Here is a 20,452-nt window from a genome sequence, read left to right on the forward strand (position 1 = left end):
ATTTGTGCATTGTGCATTTCCATTTTAGATGTACTCATTTTTCTTAAATAAAAACTTTGAGTTTTCGGTCTCCCTTCATCCCGTAAACCAAAAATGCAAATAGATCACCACAAAATGAAAATTTTAGAGTTTATGTTTGGAAAAATTTTAAAACAATAACAAATGTAAGTAAAGAAAATCTATTCACACACCACAAATGAACCCAAAAGTTTTGCTGTCCAAATTTGGGAAATTCCACCAGTTCAACTCTAACAGCTTGGAATTTTATAAGAATGAGATTTCTTCCGCACATGCTTTAAAAATGGATATGCATGCTTCAAACGCGTTAAAGATGCAAATCACCTATGGATCAAAACCATTTGAAGAGAATGACAAACGTTCATTAAATTCTAAAAGTGAACGTGCGGTGGGATATTTGCCCGAGTCAAACTAGCCATTATTTTGCCCATTTACAAAAAGCTGACCTAACGATCATAGATGATTGTAAAGTGATTTATCATGCGTTACGGGCTATATTACCCTAAGAAATGACTTACGGATTGGGAGTCAACACTCAGTTCAAAATTCCCCGACGATTGCAAAACCTGATATATAAGAACTAAAAAGGGCTTACAATCCCTAAAAATTACAGACACTCCTCGGAATTATCTCTCTCTACATTTGTGCATTGTACATTTCCATTTTAGATGTACTCATTTTTCTTAAATAAAAACTTTGAGTTTTCGGTCTCCCTTCATCCCGTAAACCAAAAATGCAAATAGATCACCACAAAATGAAAATTTTAGAGTTTATGTTTGGAAAAATTTTAAAACAATAACAAATGTAAGTAAAGAAAATCTATTCACACACCACAAATGAACCCAAAAGTTTTGCTGTCCAAGTTTGGGGAATTCCACCAGTTCAACCCTAACAGCTTGGAATTTTATAAGAATGAGATTTCTTCCGCACATGCTTTAAAAATGGATATGCATGCTTCAAACGCGTTAAAGATGCAAATCACCTGTGGATTAAAAAATTTTGAAGAGAATGACAAACGTTCATTAAATTCTAAAAGTGAACGTGCGGTCGGATATTTGCCCGAGTCAAACTAGCCATTATTTTGCCTATTTACAAAAAGCTGACCTAACGATCATAGATGATTGTAAAGTGATTTATCATGCGTTACGGGCTATATAACCCTAAGAAAATGACTTACGGATTGGGAGTCAACACTCAGTTCAAAATTCCCCGACGATTGCAAAACCTGATATATAAGAACTAAAAAGGGCTTACAATCCCTAAAAATTACAGACACTCCTTGGAATTATCTCTCTCTACATTTGTGCATTGTGCATTTCCATTTTAGATGTACTCATTTTTCTTAAATAAAAACTTTGGGTTTTCGGTCTACCTTCATCCCGTAAACCAAAAATGCAAATAGATCACCACAAAATGAAAATTTTAGAGTTTATGTTTGGAAAAATTTTAAAACAATAACAAATGTAAGTAAAGAAAATCTATTCACACACCACAAATGAACCCAAAAGTTTTGCTGTCCAAGTTTGGGAAATTCCACCAGTTCAACCCTAACAGCTTGGAATTTTATAAGAATGAGATTTCTTCCGCACATGCTTTAAAAATGGATATGCATGCTTCAAACGCGTTAAAGATGCAAATCACCTATGGATCAAAACCTTTTGAAGAGAATGACAAACGTTCATTAAATTCTAAAAGTGAACGTGCGGTGGGATATTTGCCCGAGTCAAACTAGCCATTATTTTGCCCATTTACAAAAAGCTGACCTAACGATCATAGATGATTGTAAAGTGATTTATCATGCGTTACGGGCAATATTACCCTAAGAAATGACTTACGGATTGGGAGTCAACACTCAGTTCAAAATTCCCCGACGATTGCAAAACCTGATATATAAGAACTAAAAAGGGCTTACAATCCCTAAAAATTACAGACACTCCTTGGAATTATCTCTCTCTACATTTGTGCATTGGGCATTTCCATTTTAGATGTACTCATTTTTCTTAAATAAAAACTTTGAGTTTTCGGTCTCCCTTCATCCCGTAAACCAAAAATGCAAATAGATCACCACAAAATGAAAATTTTAGAGTTTATGTTTGGAAAAATTTTAAAACAATAACAAATGTAAGTAAAGAAGATCTATTCACACACCACAAAAGTTTTGTTGTCCAAGTTTGGGAAATTCCACCAATTCAACCCTAACAGCTTGGAATTTTATATGAATGAGATTTCTTCCGCACATGCTTTAAAAATGGATATGCATGCTTCAAAAGCGTTAAAGATGCAAATCACCTATGGATCAAAACCTTTTGAAGAGAATGACAAACGTTCATTAAATTCTAAAAGTGAACGTGCGGTGGGATATTTGCCCGAGTCAAACTAGCCATTATTTTGCCCATTTACAAAAAGCTGACCTAACGATCATAGATGATTGTAAAGTGATTTATCATGCGTTACGGGCTATATTACCCTAAGAAAATGACTTACGGATTGGGAGTCAACACTCAGTTCAAAATTCCCCGACGATTGCAAAACCTGATATATAAGAACTAAAAAGGGCTTACAATCCCTAAAAATTACAGACACTCCTTGGAATTATCTCTCTCTACATTTGTGCATTGTGCATTTCCATTTTAGATGTACTCATTTTTCTTAAATAAAAACTTTGAGTTTTCGGTCTCCCTTCATCCCGTAAACCAAAAATGCAAATAGATCACCACAAAATGAAAATTTCAGAGTTTATGTTTGGAAAAATTTTAAAACAATAACAAATGTAAGTAAAGAAAATCTATTCACACACCACAAATGAACCCAAAAGTTTTGCTGTCCAAGTTTGGGAAATTCCACCAGTTCAACCCTAACAGCTTGGAATTTTATAAGAATGAGATTTCTTCCGCACATGCTTTAAAAATGGATATGCATGCTTCAAACGCGTTAAAGATGCAAATCACCTATGGATCAAAACCTTTTGAAGAGAATGACAAACGTTCATTAAATTCTAAAAGTGAACGTGCGGTGGGATATTTGCCCGAGTAAAACTAGCCATTATTTTGCCCATTTACAAAAAGCTGACCTAACGATCATAGATGATTGTAAAGTGATTTATCATGCGTTACGGGCTATATTACCCTAAGAAATGACTTACGGATTGGGACTCAACACTCAGTTCAAAATTCCCCGACGATTGCAAAACCTGATATATAAGAACTAAAAAGGGCTTACAATCCCTAAAAATTACAGACACTCCTTGGAATTATCTTTCTCTACATTTGTGCATTGTGCATTTCCATTTTAGATGTACTCATTTTTCTTAAATAAAAACTTTGAGTTTTCGGTCTCCCTTCATCCCGTAAACCAAAAATGCAAATAGATCACCACAAAATGAAAATTTTAGAGTTTATGTTTGAAAAAAGTTTAAAACAATAACAAATGTAAGTAAAGAAAATCTATTCACACACCACAAATGAACCCAAAAGTTTTGCTGTCCAAGTTTGGGAAATTCCACCAGTTCAGCCCTAACAGCTTGGAATTTTATAAGAATGAGATTTCTTCCGCACATGCTTTAAAAATGGATATGCATGCTTCAAACGCGTTAAAGATGCAAATCACCTATGGATCAAAACCTATTGAAGAGAATGACAAACGTTCATTAAATTCTAAAACTGAACGTGCGGTGGGATATTTGCCCGAGTCAAACTAGCCATTATTTTGCCCATTTACAAAAAGCTGACCTAACGATCATAGATGATTGTAAAGTGATTTATCATGCGTTACGGGCTATATAACCCTAAGAAATGACTTACGGATTGGGAGTCAACACTCAGTTCAAAATTCCCCGACGATTGCAAAACCTGATATATAAGAACTAAAAAGGGCTTACAATCCCTAAAAATTACAGACACTCCTTGGAATTATCTCTCTCTACATTTGTGCATTGTGCATTTCCATTTTAGATGTACTCATTTTTCTTAAATAAAAACTTTGAGTTTTCGGTCTCCCTTCATCCCGTAAACCAAAAATGCAAATAGATCACCACAAAATGAAAATTTTAGAGTTTATGTTTGGAAAAATTTTAAAACAATAACAAATGTAAGTAAAGAAAATCTATTCACACACCACAAATGAACCCAAAAGTTTTGCTGTCCAAATTTGGGAAATTCCACCAGTTCAACTCTAACAGCTTGGAATTTTATAAGAATGAGATTTCTTCCGCACATGCTTTAAAAATGGATATGCATGCTTCAAACGCGTTAAAGATGCAAATCACCTATGGATCAAAACCATTTGAAGAGAATGACAAACGTTCATTAAATTCTAAAAGTGAACGTGCGGTGGGATATTTGCCCGAGTCAAACTAGCCATTATTTTGCCCATTTACAAAAAGCTGACCTAACGATCATAGATGATTGTAAAGTGATTTATCATGCGTTACGGGCTATATTACCCTAAGAAATGACTTACGGATTGGGACTCAACACTCAGTTCAAAATTCCCCGACGATTGCAAAACCTGATATATAAGAACTAAAAAGGGCTTACAATCCCTAAAAATTACAGACACTCCTCGGAATTATCTCTCTCTACATTTGTGCATTGTACATTTCCATTTTAGATGTACTCATTTTTCTTAAATAAAAACTTTGAGTTTTCGGTCTCCCTTCATCCCGTAAACCAAAAATGCAAATAGATCACCACAAAATGAAAATTTTAGAGTTTATGTTTGGAAAAATTTTAAAACAATAACAAATGTAAGTAAAGAAAATCTATTCACACACCACAAATGAACCCAAAAGTTTTGCTGTCCAAGTTTGGGGAATTCCACCAGTTCAACCCTAACAGCTTGGAATTTTATAAGAATGAGATTTCTTCCGCACATGCTTTAAAAATGGATATGCATGCTTCAAACGCGTTAAAGATGCAAATCACCTGTGGATTAAAAAATTTTGAAGAGAATGACAAACGTTCATTAAATTCTAAAAGTGAACGTGCGGTCGGATATTTGCCCGAGTCAAACTAGCCATTATTTTGCCTATTTACAAAAAGCTGACCTAACGATCATAGATGATTGTAAAGTGATTTATCATGCGTTACGGGCTATATTACCCTAAGAAAATGACTTACGGATTGGGAGTCAACACTCAGTTCAAAATTCCCCGACGATTGCAAAACCTGATATATAAGAACTAAAAAGGGCTTACAATCCCTAAAAATTACAGACACTCCTTGGAATTATCTCTCTCTACATTTGTGCATTGTGCATTTCCATTTTAGATGTACTCATTTTTCTTAAATAAAAACTTTGGGTTTTCGGTCTACCTTCATCCCGTAAACCAAAAATGCAAATAGATCACCACAAAATGAAAATTTTAGAGTTTATGTTTGGAAAAATTTTAAAACAATAACAAATGTAAGTAAAGAAAATCTATTCACACACCACAAATGAACCCAAAAGTTTTGCTGTCCAAGTTTGGGAAATTCCACCAGTTCAACCCTAACAGCTTGGAATTTTATAAGAATGAGATTTCTTCCGCACATGCTTTAAAAATGGATATGCATGCTTCAAACGCGTTAAAGATGCAAATCACCTATGGATCAAAACCTTTTGAAGAGAATGACAAACGTTCATTAAATTCTAAAAGTGAACGTGCGGTGGGATATTTGCCCGAGTCAAACTAGCCATTATTTTGCCCATTTACAAAAAGCTGACCTAACGATCATAGATGATTGTAAAGTGATTTATCATGCGTTACGGGCAATATTACCCTAAGAAATGACTTACGGATTGGGAGTCAACACTCAGTTCAAAATTCCCCGACGATTGCAAAACCTGATATATAAGAACTAAAAAGGGCTTACAATCCCTAAAAATTACAGACACTCCTTGGAATTATCTCTCTCTACATTTGTGCATTGGGCATTTCCATTTTAGATGTACTCATTTTTCTTAAATAAAAACTTTGAGTTTTCGGTCTCCCTTCATCCCGTAAACCAAAAATGCAAATAGATCACCACAAAATGAAAATTTTAGAGTTTATGTTTGGAAAAATTTTAAAACAATAACAAATGTAAGTAAAGAAGATCTATTCACACACCACAAAAGTTTTGTTGTCCAAGTTTGGGAAATTCCACCAGTTCAACCCTAACAGCTTGGAATTTTATATGAATGAGATTTCTTCCGCACATGCTTTAAAAATGGATATGCATGCTTCAAAAGCGTTAAAGATGCAAATCACCTATGGATCAAAACCTTTTGAAGAGAATGACAAACGTTCATTAAATTCTAAAAGTGAACGTGCGGTGGGATATTTGCCCGAGTCAAACTAGCCATTATTTTGCCCATTTACAAAAAGCTGACCTAACGATCATAGATGATTGTAAAGTGATTTATCATGCGTTACGGGCTATATTACCCTAAGAAATGACTTACGGATTGGGAGTCAACACTCAGTTCAAAATTCCCCGACGATTGCAAAACCTGATATATAAGAACTAAAAAGGGCTTACAATCCCTAAAAATTACAGACACTCCTTGGAATTATCTCTCTCTACATTTGTGCATTGCGCATTTCCATTTTAGATGTACTCATTTTTCTTAAATAAAAACTTTGAGTTTTCGGTCTCCCTTCATCCCGTAAACCAAAAATGCAAATAGATCACCACAAAATGAAAATTTTAGAGTTTATGTTTGAAAAAAGTTTAAAACAATAACAAATGTAAGTAAAGAAAATCTATTCACACACCACAAATGAACCCAAAAGTTTTGCTGTCCAAGTTTGGGAAATTCCACCAGTTCAGCCCTAACAGCTTGGAATTTTATAAGAATGAGATTTCTTCCGCACATGCTTTAAAAATGGATATGCATGCTTCAAACGCGTTAAAGATGCAAATCACCTATGGATCAAAACCTATTGAAGAGAATGACAAACGTTCATTAAATTCTAAAACTGAACGTGCGGTGGGATATTTGCCCGAGTCAAACTAGCCATTATTTTGCCCATTTACAAAAAGCTGACCTAACGATCATAGATGATTGTAAAGTGATTTATCATGCGTTACGGGCTATATAACCCTAAGAAATGACTTACGGATTGGGAGTCAACACTCAGTTCAAAATTCCCCGACGATTGCAAAACCTGATATATAAGAACTAAAAAGGGCTTACAATCCCTAAAAATTACAGACACTCCTTGGAATTATCTCTCTCTACATTCGTGCATTGTGCATTTCCATTTTAGATGCACTCATTTTTCTTCAATAAAAACTTTGAGTTTTCAGTCTCCCTTCATCCCGTAAACCAAAAATGCAAATAGATCACCACAAAATGAAAATTTTAGTGTTTATGTTTGGAAAAATTTTAAAACAATAACAAATGTAAGTAAAGAAAATCTATTCACACACCACAAATGAACCCGAAAGTTTTGCTGTCCAAGTTTGGGAAATTCCACCAGTTCAACCCTAACAGCTTGGAATTTTATAAGAATGAGATTTCTTCAACACATGCTTTAAAAATGGATATGCATGCTTCAAACGCGTTAAAGATGCAAATCACCTACGGATCAAAACCTTTTGAAGAGAATGACAAACGTTCATTAAATTCTAAAAGTGAACGTGCGGTGGGATATTTGCCCGAGTCAAACTAGCCATTATTTTGCCCATTTACAAAAAGCTGACCTAACGATCATAGATGATTGTAAAGTGATTTATCATGCGTTACGGGCTATATTACCCTAAGAAATGACTTACGGATTGGGAGTCAACACTCAGTTCAAAATTCCCCGACGATTGCAAAACCTGATATATAAGAACTAAAAAGGGCTTACAATCCCTAAAAATTACAGACACTCCTTGGAATTATCTCTCTCTACATTCGTGCATTGCGCATTTCCATTTTAGATGTACTCATTTTTCTTAAATAAAAACTTTGAGTTTTCGGTCTCCCTTCATCCCGTAAACCAAAAATGCAAATAGATCACCACAAAATGAAAATTTTAGAGTTTATGTTTGGAAAAATTTTAAAACAATAACAAATGTAAGTAAAGAAAATCTATTCACACACCACAAATGAACCCAAAAGTTTTGCTGTCCAAGTTTGGGAAATTCCACCAGTTCAACCCTAACAGCTTGGAATTTTATAAGAATGAGATTTCTTCCACACATGCTTTAAAAATGGATGTGCATGCTTCAAACGCGTTAAAGATGCAAATCACCTATGGATCAAAACCTTTTGAAGAGAATGACAAACGTTCATTAAATTCTAAAAGTGAACGTGCGGTGGGATATTTGCCCGAGTCAAACTAGCCATTATTTTGCCCATTTACAAAAAGCTGACCTAACGATCATAGATGATTGTAAAGTGATTTATCATGCGTTACGGGCTATATTACCCTAACAAATGACTTACGGATTGGGAGTCAACACTCAGTTCAAAATTCCCCGACGATTGCAAAACCTGATATATAAGAACTAAAAAGGGCTTACAATCCCTAAAAATTACAGACACTCCTTGGAATTATCTCTCTCTACATTTGTGCATTGCGCATTTCCATTTTAGATGTACTCATTTTTCTTAAATAAAAACTTTGAGTTTTCGGTCTCCCTTCATCCCGTAAACCAAAAATGCAAATAGATCACCACAAAATGAAAATTTTAGAGTTTATGTTTGGAAAAATTTTAAAACAATAACAAATGTAAGTAAAGAAAATCTATTCACACACCACAAATGAACCCAAAAGTTTTGCTGTCCAAGTTTGGGAAATTCCACCAGTTCAACCCTAACAGCTTGGAATTTTATAAGAATGAGATTTCTTCCACACATGCTGTAAAAATGGATGTGCATGCTTCAAACGCGTTAAAGATGCAAATCACCTATGGATCAAAACCTTTTGAAGAGAATGACAAACGTTCATTAAATTCTAAAAGTGAACGTGCGGTGGGATATTTGCCCGAGTCAAACTAGCCATTATTTTGCCCATTTACAAAAAGCTGACCTAACGATCATAGATGATTGTAAAGTGATTTATCATGCGTTACGGGCTATATTACCCTAAGAAATGACTTACGGATTGGGAGTCAACACTCAGTTCAAAATTCCCCGACGATTGCAAAACCTGATATATAAGAACTAAAAAGGGCTTACAATCCCTAAAAATTACAGACACTCCTTGGAATTATCTCTCTCTACATTTGTGCATTGCGCATTTCCATTTTAGATGTACTCATTTTTCTTAAATAAAAACTTTGAGTTTTCGGTCTCCCTTCATCCCGTAAACCAAAAATGCAAATAGATCACCACAAAATGAAAATTTTAGAGTTTATGTTTGGAAAATTTTTAAAACAATAACAAATGTAAGTAAAGAAAATCTATTCACACACCACAAATGAACCCAAAAGTTTTGCTGTCCAAGTTTGGGAAATTCCACCAGTTCAACCCTAACAGCTTGGAATTTTATAAGAATGAGATTTCTTCCACACATGCTTTAGAAATGGATGTGCATGCTTCAAACGCGTTAAAGATGCAAATCACCTATGGATCAAAACCTTTTGAAGAGAATGACAAACGTTCATTAAATTCTAAAAGTGAACGTGCGGTGGGATATTTGCCCGAGTCAAACTAGCCATTATTTTGCCCATTTACAAAAAGCTGACCTAACGATCATAGATGATTGTAAAGTGATTTATCATGCGTTACGGGCTATATTACCCTAAGAAATGACTTACGGATTGGGAGTCAACACTCAGTTCAAAATTCCCCGACGATTGCAAAACCTGATATATAAGAACTAAAAAGGGCTTACAATCCCTAAAAATTACAGACACTCCTTGGAATTATCTCTCTCTACATTTGTGCATTGCGCATTTCCATTTTAGATGTACTCATTTTTCTTAAATAAAAACTTTGAGTTTTCGGTCTCCCTTCATCCCGTACACCAAAAACGCAAATAGATCACCACAAAATGAAAACTTTAGAGTTTATGTTTGGAAAAATTTTAAAACAATAACAAATGTAAGTAAAGAAAATCTATTCACACACCACAAATGAACCCAAAAGTTTTGCTGTCCAAGTTTGGGAAATTCCACCAGTTCAACCCTAACAGCTTGGAATTTTATAAGAATGAGATTTCTTCCACACATGCTTTAAAAATGGATGTGCATGCTTCAAACGCGTTAAAGATGCAAATCACCTATGGATCAAAACCTTTTGAAGAGAATGACAAACGTTCATTAAATTCTAAAAGTGAACGTGCGGTGGGATATTTGCCCGAGTCAAACTAGCCATTATTTTGCCCATTTACAAAAAGCTGACCTAACGATCATAGATGATTGTAAAGTGATTTATCATGCGTTACGGGCTAAATTACCCTAAGAAATGACTTACGGATTGGGAGTCAACACTCAGTTCAAAATTCCCCGACGATTGGAAAACCTGATATATAAGAACTAAAAAGGGCTTACAATCCCTAAAAATTACAGACACTCCTTGGAATTATCTCTCTCTACATTTGTGCATTGCGCATTTCCATTTTAGATGTACTCATTTTTCTTAAATAAAAACTTTGAGTTTTCGGTCTCCCTTCATCCCGTAAACCAAAAATGCAAATAGATCACCACAAAATGAAAATTTTAGAGTTTATGTTTGGAAAAATTTTAAAACAATAACAAATGTAAGTAAAGAAAATCTATTCACACACCACAAATGAACCCAAAAGTTTTGCTGTCCAAGTTTGGGAAATTCCACCAGTTCAACCCTAACAGCTTGGAATTTTATAAGAATGAGATTTCTTCCACACATGCTTTAAAAATGGATATGCATGCTTCAAACGCGTTAAAGATGCAAATCACCTACGGATCAAAACCTTTTGAAGAGAATGACAAACGTTCATTAAATTCTAAAAGTGAACGTGCGGTGGGATATTTGCCCGAGTCAAACTAGCCATTATTTTGCCCATTTACAAAAAGCTGACCTAACGATCATAGATGATTGTAAAGTGATTTATCATGCGTTACGGGCTATATTACCCTAAGAAATTACTTACGGATTGGGAGTCAACACTCAGTTCAAAATTCCCCGACGATTGCAAAACCTGATATATAAGAACTAAAAAGGGCTTACAATCCCTAAAAATTACAGACACTCCTTGGAATTATCTCTCTCTACATTTGTGCATTGCGCATTTCCATTTTAGATGTACTCATTTTTCTTAAATAAAAACTTTGAGTTTTCGGTCTCCCTTCATCCCGTAAACCAAAAATGCAAATAGATCACCACAAAATGAAAACTTCAGAGTTTATGTTTGGAAAAATTTTAAAACAATAACAAATGTAAGTAAAGAAAATCTATTCACACACCACAAATGAACCCAAAAGTTTTGCTGTCCAAGTTTGGGAAATTCCACCAGTTCAACCCTAACAGCTTGGAATTTTATAAGAATGAGATTTCTTCCACACATGCTTTAAAAATGGATATGCATGCTTCAAACGCGTTAAAGATGCAAATCACCTATGGATCAAAACCTTTTGAAGAGAATGACAAACGTTCATTAAATTCTAAAAGTGAACGTGCGGTGGGATATTTGCCCGAGTCAAACTAGCCATTATTTTGCCCATTTACAAAAAGCTCACCTAACGATCATAGATGATTGTAAAGTGATTTATCATGCGTTACGGGCTATATTACCCTAAGAAATGACTTACGGATTGGGAGTGAACACTCAGTTCAAAATTCCCCGACGATTGCAAAACCTGATATATAAGAACTAAAAAGGGCTTACAATCCCTAAAAATTACAGACACTCCTTGGAATTATCTCTCTCTACATTTGTGCATTGCGCATTTCCATTTTAGATGTACTCATTTTTCTTAAATAAAAACTTTGAGTTTTCGGTCTCGCTTCATCCCGTAAACCAAAAACGCAAATAGATCACCACAAAATGAAAACTTTAGAGTTTATGTTTGGAAAAATTTTAAAACAATAACAAATGTAAGTAAAGAAAATCTATTCACACACCACAAATGAACCCAAAAGTTTTGCTGTCCAAGTTTGGGAAATTCCACCAGTTCAACCCTAACAGCTTGGAATTTTCTAAGAATGAGATTTCTTCCACACATGCTTTAAAAATGGATATGCATGCTTCAAACGCGTTAAAGATGCAAATCACCTATGGATCAAAACCTTTTGAAGAGAATGACAAACGTTCATTAAATTCTAAAAGTGAACGTGCGGTGGGATATTTGCCCGAGTCAAACTAGCCATTATTTTGCCCATTTACAAAAAGCTGACCTAACGATCATAGATGATTGAAAAGTGATTTATCACGCGTTACGGGCTATATTACCCTAAGAAATGACTTACGGATTGGGAGTCAACACTCAGTTCAAAATTCCCCGACAATTGCAAAACCTGATATATAAGAACTAAAAAGGGCTTACAATCCCTAAAAATTACAGACACTCCTTGGAATTATCTCTCTCTACATTTGTGCATTGCGCGTTTCCATTTTAGATGTACTCATTTTTCTTAAATAAAAACTTTGAGTTTTCGGTCTCCCTTCATCCCGTAAACCAAAAATGCAAATAGATCACCACAAAATGAAAACTTTAGAGTTTATGTTTGGAATAATTTTAAAACAATAAAAAATGTAAGTAAAGAAAATCTATTCACACACCACAAATGAACCCAAAAGTTTTGCTGTCCAAGTTTGGGAAATTCCACCAGTTCAACCCTAACAGCTTGGAATTTTATAAGAATGAGATTTCTTCCACACATGCTTTAAAAATGGATATGCATGCTTCAAACGCGTTAAAGATGCAAATCACCTATGGATCAAAACCTTTTGAAGAGAATGACAAACGTTCATTAAATTCTAAAAGTGAACGTGCGGTGGGATATTTGCCCGAGTCAAACTAGCCATTATTTTGCCCATTTACAAAAAGCTGACCTAACGATCATAGATGATTGTAAAGTGATTTATCATGCGTTACGGGCTATATTACCCTAAGAAATGACTTACGGATTGGGAGTCAACACTCAGTTCAAAATTCCCCGACGATTGCAAAACCTGATATATAAGAACTAAAAAGGGCTTACAATCCCTAAAAATTACAGACACTCCTTTTAATTATCTCTCTCTACATTTGTGCATTGCGCATTTCCATTTTAGATGTACTCATTTTTCTTAAATAAAAACTTTGAGTTTTCGGTCTCCCTTCATCCCGTAAACCAAAAATGCAAATAGATCACCACAAAATGAAAACTTTAGAGTTTATGTTTGGAAAAATTTTAAAACAATAACAAATGTAAGTAAAGAAAATCTATTCACACACCACAAATGAACCCAAAAGTTTTGCTGTCCAAGTTTGGGAAATTCCACCAGTTCAACCCTAACAGCTTGGAATTTTATAAGAATGAGATTTCTTCCACACATGCTTTAAAAATGGATATGCATGCTTCAAACGCGTTAGAGATGCAAATCACCTATGGATCAAAACCTTTTGAGGAGAATGACAAACGTTCATTAAATTCTAAAAGTGCACGTGCGGCGGGATATTTGCCCGAGTCAAACTAGCCATTATTTTGCCCATTTACAAAAAGCTGACCTAACGATCATAGATGATTGTAAAGTGATTTATCATGCGTTACGGGCTATATTACCCTAAGAAATGACTTACGGATTGGGAGTCAACACTCAGTTCAAAATTCCCCGACGATTGCAAAACCTGATATATAAGAACTAAAAAGGGCTTACAATCCCTAAAAATTACAGACACTCCTTGGAATTATCTCTCTCTACATTTGTGCATTGCGCATTTCCATTTTAGATGTACTCATTTTTCTTAAATAAAAACTTTGAGTTTTCGGTCTCCCTTCATCCCGTAAACCAAAAATGCAAATAGATCACCACAAAATGAAAACTTTAGAGTTTATGTTTGGAAAAATTTTGAAACAATAACAAATGTAAGTAAAGAAAATCTATTCACACACCACAAATGAACCCAAAAGTTTTGCTGTCCAAGTTTGGGAAATTCCACCAGTTCAACCCTAACAGCTTGGAATTTTATAAGAATGAGATTTCTTCCACACATGCTTTAAAAATGGATATGCATGCTTCAAACGCGTTAAAGATGCAAATCACCTATGGATCAAAACCTTTTGAAGAGAATGACAAACGTTCATTAAAATCTAAAAGTGAACGTACGGTGGGATATTTGCCCGAGTCAAACTAGCCATTATTTTGCCCATTTACAAAAAGCTGACCTAATGATCATAGATGATTGTAAAGTGATTTATCATGCGTTACGGGCTATATTACCCTAAGAAATGACTTACGGATTGGGAGTCAACACTCAGTTCAAAATTCCCCGACGATTGCAAAACCTGATATATAAGAACTAAAAAGGGCTTACAATCCCTAAAAATTACAGACACTCCTTGGAATTATCTCTCTCTACATTTGTGCATTGCGCATTTCCATTTTAGATGTATTCATTTTTCTTAAATAAAAACTTTGAGTTTTCGGTCTCCCTTCATCCTGTAAACCAAAAACGCAAATAGATCACCACAAAATGAAAACTTTAGAGTTTATGTTTGGAAAAATTTTAAAATAATAACAAATGTAAGTAAAGAAAATCTATTCACACACCACAAATGAACCCAAAAGTTTTGCTGTCCAAGTTTGGGAAATTCCACCAGTTCAACCCTAACAGCTTGGAATTTTATAAGAATGAGATTTCTTCAACACATGCTTTAAAAATGGATATGCATGCTTCAAACGCGTTAAAGATGCAAATCACCTATGGATCAAAACCTTTTGAAGAGAATGACAAACGTTCATTAAATTCTAAAAGTGAACGTGCGGTGGGATATTTGCCCGAGTCAAACTAGCCATTATTTTGCCCATTTACAAAAAGCTGACCTAACGATCATAGATGATTGTAAAGTGATTTAGCATGCGTTACGGGCTATATTACCCTAAGAAATGACTTACGGATTGGGAGTCAACACTCAGTTCAAAATTCCCCGACGATTGCAAAACCTGATATATAAGAACTAAAAAGGGCTTACAATCCCTAAAAATTACAGACACTCCTTGGAATTATCTCTCTCTACATTTGTGCATTGCGCATTTCCATTTTAGATGTACTCATTTTTCTTAAATAAAAACTTTGAGTTTTCGGTCTCCCTTCATCCCGTAAACCAAAAATGCAAATAGATCACCACAAAATGAAAACTTTAGAGTTTATGTTTGGAAAAATTTTAAAACAATAACAAATGTAAGTAAAGAAAATCTATTCACACACCACAAATGAACCCAAAAGTTTTGCTGTCCAAGTTTGGGAAATTCCACCAGTTCAACCCTAACAGCTTGGAATTTTATAAGAATGAGATTTCTTCCACACATGCTTTAAAAATGGATATGCATGCTTCAAACGCGTTAGAGATGCAAATCACCTATGGATCAAAACCTTTTGAGGAGAATGACAAACGTTCATTAAATTCTAAAAGTGCACGTGCGGCGGGATATTTGCCCGAGTCAAACTAGCCATTATTTTGCCCATTTACAAAAAGCTGACCTAACGATCATAGATGATTGTAAAGTGATTTATCATGCGTTACGGGCTATATTACCCTAAGAAATGACTTACGGATTGGGAGTCAACACTCAGTTCAAAATTCCCCGACGATTGCAAAACCTGATATATAAGAACTAAAAAGGGCTTACAATCCCTAAAAATTACAGACACTCCTTGGAATTATCTCTCTCTACATTTGTGCATTGCGCATTTCCATTTTAGATGTACTCATTTTTCTTAAATAAAAACTTTGAGTTTTCGGTCTCCCTTCATCCCGTAAACCAAAAATGCAAATAGATCACCACAAAATGAAAACTTTAGAGTTTATGTTTGGAAAAATTTTAAAACAATAACAAATGTAAGTAAAGAAAATCAATTCACACACCACAAATGAACCCAAAAGTTTTGCTGTCCAAGTTTGGGAAATTCCACCAGTTCAACCCTAACAGCTTGGAATTTTATAAGAATGAGATTTCTTCCACACATGCTTTAAAAATGGATATGCATGCTTCAAACGCGTTAAAGATGCAAATCACCTATGGATCAAAACCTTTTGAAGAGAATGACAAACGTTCATTAAATTCTAAAAGTGAACGTACGGTGGGATATTTGCCCGAGTCAAACTAGCCATTATTTTGCCCATTTACAAAAAGCTGACCTAATGATCATAGATGATTGTAAAGTGATTTATCATGCGTTACGGGCTATATTACCCTAAGAAATGACTTACGGATTGGGAGTCAACACTCAGTTCAAAATTCCCCGACGATTGCAAAACCTGATATATAAGAACTAAAAAGGGCTTACAATCCCTAAAAATTACAGACACTCCTTGGAATTATCTCTCTCTACATTTGTGCATTGCGCATTTCCATTTTAGATGTATTCATTTTTCTTAAATAAAAACTTTGAGTTTTCGGTCTCCCTTCATCCCGTAAACCAAAAACGCAAATAGATCACCACAAAATGAAAACTTTAGAGTTTATGTTTGGAAAAATTTTAAAATAATAACAATTGTAAGTAAAGAAAATCTATTCACACACCACAAATGAACCCAAAAGTTTTGCTGTCCAAGTTTGGGAAATTCCACCAGTTCAACCCTAACAGCTTGGAATTTTATAAGAATGAGATTTCTTCCACACATGCTTTAAAAATGGATATGCATGCTTCAAACGCGTTAAAGATGCAAATCACCTATGGATCAAAACCTTTTGAAGAGAATGACAAACGTTCATTAAATTCTAAAAGTGAACGTGCGGTGGGATATTTGCCCGAGTCAAACTAGCCATTATTTTGCCCATTTACAAAAAGCTGACCTAACGATCATAGATGATTGTAAAGTGATTTATCATGCGTTACGGGCTATATTACCCTAAGAAATGACTTACGGATTGGGAATCAACACTCAGTTCAAAATTCCCTGACGATTGCAAAACCTGATATATAAGAACTAAAAAGGGCTTACAATCCCTAAAAATTATAGACACTCCTTGGAATTATCTCTCTCTACATTTGTGCATTGCGCATTTCCATTTTAGATGTACTCATTTTTCTTAAATAAAAGCTTTGAGTTTTCGGTCTCCCTTCATCCCGTAAACCAAAAATGCAAATAGATCACCACAAAATGAAAACTTTAGAGTTTATGTTTGGAAAAATTTTAAAAGAATAACAAATGTAAGTAAAGAAAATCTATTCACACACCACAAATGAACCCAAAAGTTTTGCTGTCCAAGTTTGGGAAATTCCACAAGTTCAGCCCAAACAGCTTGGAATTTTATAAGAATGAGATTTCTTCCACACATGCTTTAAAAATGGATATGCATGCTTCAAACGCGTTAAAGATGCAAATCACCTATGGATCAAAACCTTTTGAAGAGAATGACAAACGTTCATTAAATTCTAAAAGTGAACGTGCGGTGGGATATTTGCCCGAGTCAAACTAGCCATTATTTTGCCCATTTACAAAAAGCTGACCTAACGATCATAGATGATTGTAAAGTGATTTATCATGCGTTACGGGCTATATTACCCTAAGAAATGACTTACGGATTGGGAGTCAACACTCAGTTCAAAATTCCCCGACGATTGCAAAACCTGACATATAAGAACTAAAAAGGGCTTACAATCCCTAAAAATTACAGACACTCCTTGGAATTATCTCTCTCTACATTTGTGCATTGCGCATTTCCATTTTAGATGTACTCATTTTTCTTAAATAAAAACTTTGAGTTTTCGGTCTCCCTTCATCCCGTAAACCAAAAACGCAAATAGATCACCACAAAATGAAAACTTTAGAGTTTATGTTTGGAAAAATTTTAAAACAATAACAAATGTAAGTAAAGAAAATCAATTCACACACCACAAATGAACCCAAAAGTTTTGCTGTCCAAGTTTGGGAAATTCCACCAGTTCAACCCTAACAGCTTGGAATTTTATAAGAATGAGATTTCTTCCACATGCTTTAAAAATGGATATGCATGCTTCAAACGCGTTAAAGATGCAAATCACCTATGGATCAAAACCTTTTGAAGAGAATGACAAACGTTCATTAAATTCTAAAAGTGAACGTGCGGTGGGATATTTGCCCGAGTCAAACTAGCCATTATTTTGCCCATTTACAAAAAGCTGACCTAACGATCATAGATGATTGTAAAGTGATTTATCATGCGTTACGGGCTATATTACCCTAAGAAATGACTTACGGATTGGGAGTCAACACTCAGTTCAAAATTCCCCGACGATTGCAAAACCTGATATATAAGAACTAAAAAGGGCTTACAATCCCTAAAAATTACAGACACTCCTTGGAATTATCTCTCTCTACATTTGTGCATTGCACATTTCCATTTTAGATGTACTCATTTTTCTTGAATAAAAACTTTGAGTTTTCGGTCTCCCTTCATCCCGTAAACCAAAAACGCAAATAGATCACCACAAAATGAAAATTTTATAGTTTATGTTTGGAAAAATTTTAAAACAATAACAAATGTAAGTAAAGAAAATCTATTCACACACCCCAAATGAACCCAAAAGTTTTGCTGTCCAAGTTTGGGAAATTCCACCAGTTCAACCCTAACAGCTTGGAATTTTATAAGAATGAGATTTCTTCCACACATGCTTTAAAAATGGATATGCATGCTTCAAACCCGTTAAAGATGCAAATCACCTATGGATCAAAACCTTTTGAAGAGAATGACAAACGTTCATTAAATTCTAAAAGTGAACGTGCGGTGGGATATTTGCCCGAGTCAAACTAGCCATTATTTTGCCCATTTACAAAAAGCTGACGTAACGATCATAGATGATTGTAAAGTGATTTATCATGCGTTACGGGCTATATTACCCTAAGAAATGACTTACGGATTGGGAGTCAACACTCAGTTCAAAATTCCCCGACGATTGCAAAACCTGATATATAAGAACTAAAAAGGGCTTACAATCCGTAAAAATTACAGACACTCCTTGGAATTATCTCTCTCTACATTTGTGCATTGCGCATTTCCATTTTAGATGTACTCATTTTTCTTGAATAAAAACTTTGAGTTTTCGGTCTCCCTTCATCTCGTAAACCAAAAATGCAAATAGATCACCACAAAATGAAAACTTTAGAGTTTATGTTTGGAAAAATTTTAAAACAATAACAAATGTAAGTAAAGAAAATCTATTCACACACCACAAATGAACCCAAAAGTTTTGCTGTCCAAGTTTGGGAAATTCCACCAGTTCAACCCTAACAGCTTGGAATTTTATAAGAATGAGATTTCTTCCACACATGCTTTAAAAATGGATATGCATGCTTCAAACGCGTTAAAGATGCAAATCACCTATGGATCAAAACCTTTTGAAGAGAATGACAAACGTTCATTAAATTCTAAAAGTGAACGTGCGGTGGGATATTTGCCCGAGTCAAACTAGCCATTATTTTGCCCATTTACAAAAAGCTGACCTAACGATCATAGATGATTGTAAAGTGATTTATCATGCGTTACGGGCTATATTACCCTAAGAAATGACTTACGGATTGGGAGTCAACACTCAGTTCAAAATTCCCCGACGATTGCAAAACCTGATATATAAGAACTAAAAAGGGCTTACAATCCCTAAAAATTACAGACACTCCTTGGAATTATCTCTCTCTATATTTGTGCATTGCGCATTTCCATTTTAGATGTACTCATTTTTCTTGAATAAAAACTTTGAGTTTTCGGTCTCCCTTCATCCCGTAAACCAAAAACGCAAATAGATCACCACAAAATGAAAATTTTATAGTTTATGTTTGGAAAAATTTTAAAACAATAACAAATGTAAGTAAAGAAAATCTATTCACACACCACAAATGAACCCAAAAGTTTTGCTGTCCAAGTTTGGGAAATTCCACCAGTTCAACCCTAACAGCTTGGAATTTTATAAGAATGAGATTTCTTCCACACATGCTTTAAAAATGGATATGCATGCTTCAAACGCGTTAAAGATGCAAATCACCTATGGATCAAAACCTTTTGAAGAGAATGACAAACGTTCATTAAATTCTAAAAGTGAACGTGCGGTGGGATATTTGCCCGAGTCAAACTAGCCATTTTTTTGCCCATTTACAAAAAGCTGACCTAACGATCATAGATGATTGTAAAGTGATTGATCATGCGTTACGGGCTATATTACCCTAAGAAATGACTTACGGATTGGGAGTCAACACTCAGTTCAAAATTCCCCGACGATTGCAAAACCTGATATATAAGAACTAAAAAGGGCTTACAATCCCTAAAAATTACAGACACTCCTTGGAATTATCTCTCTCTACATTTGTGCATTGCGCATTTCCATTTTAGATGTACTCATTTTTCTTGAATAAAAACCTTGAGTTTTCGGTCTCC

This window comes from Aristolochia californica, unplaced genomic scaffold (assembly GCF_029961685.1).
Source record: "Aristolochia californica isolate CCGP_79_NKW_82.1479 unplaced genomic scaffold, dmAriCali1.0.hap1 SCAF_5, whole genome shotgun sequence".
Lineage (NCBI taxonomy): Eukaryota > Viridiplantae > Streptophyta > Magnoliopsida > Piperales > Aristolochiaceae > Aristolochia > Aristolochia californica.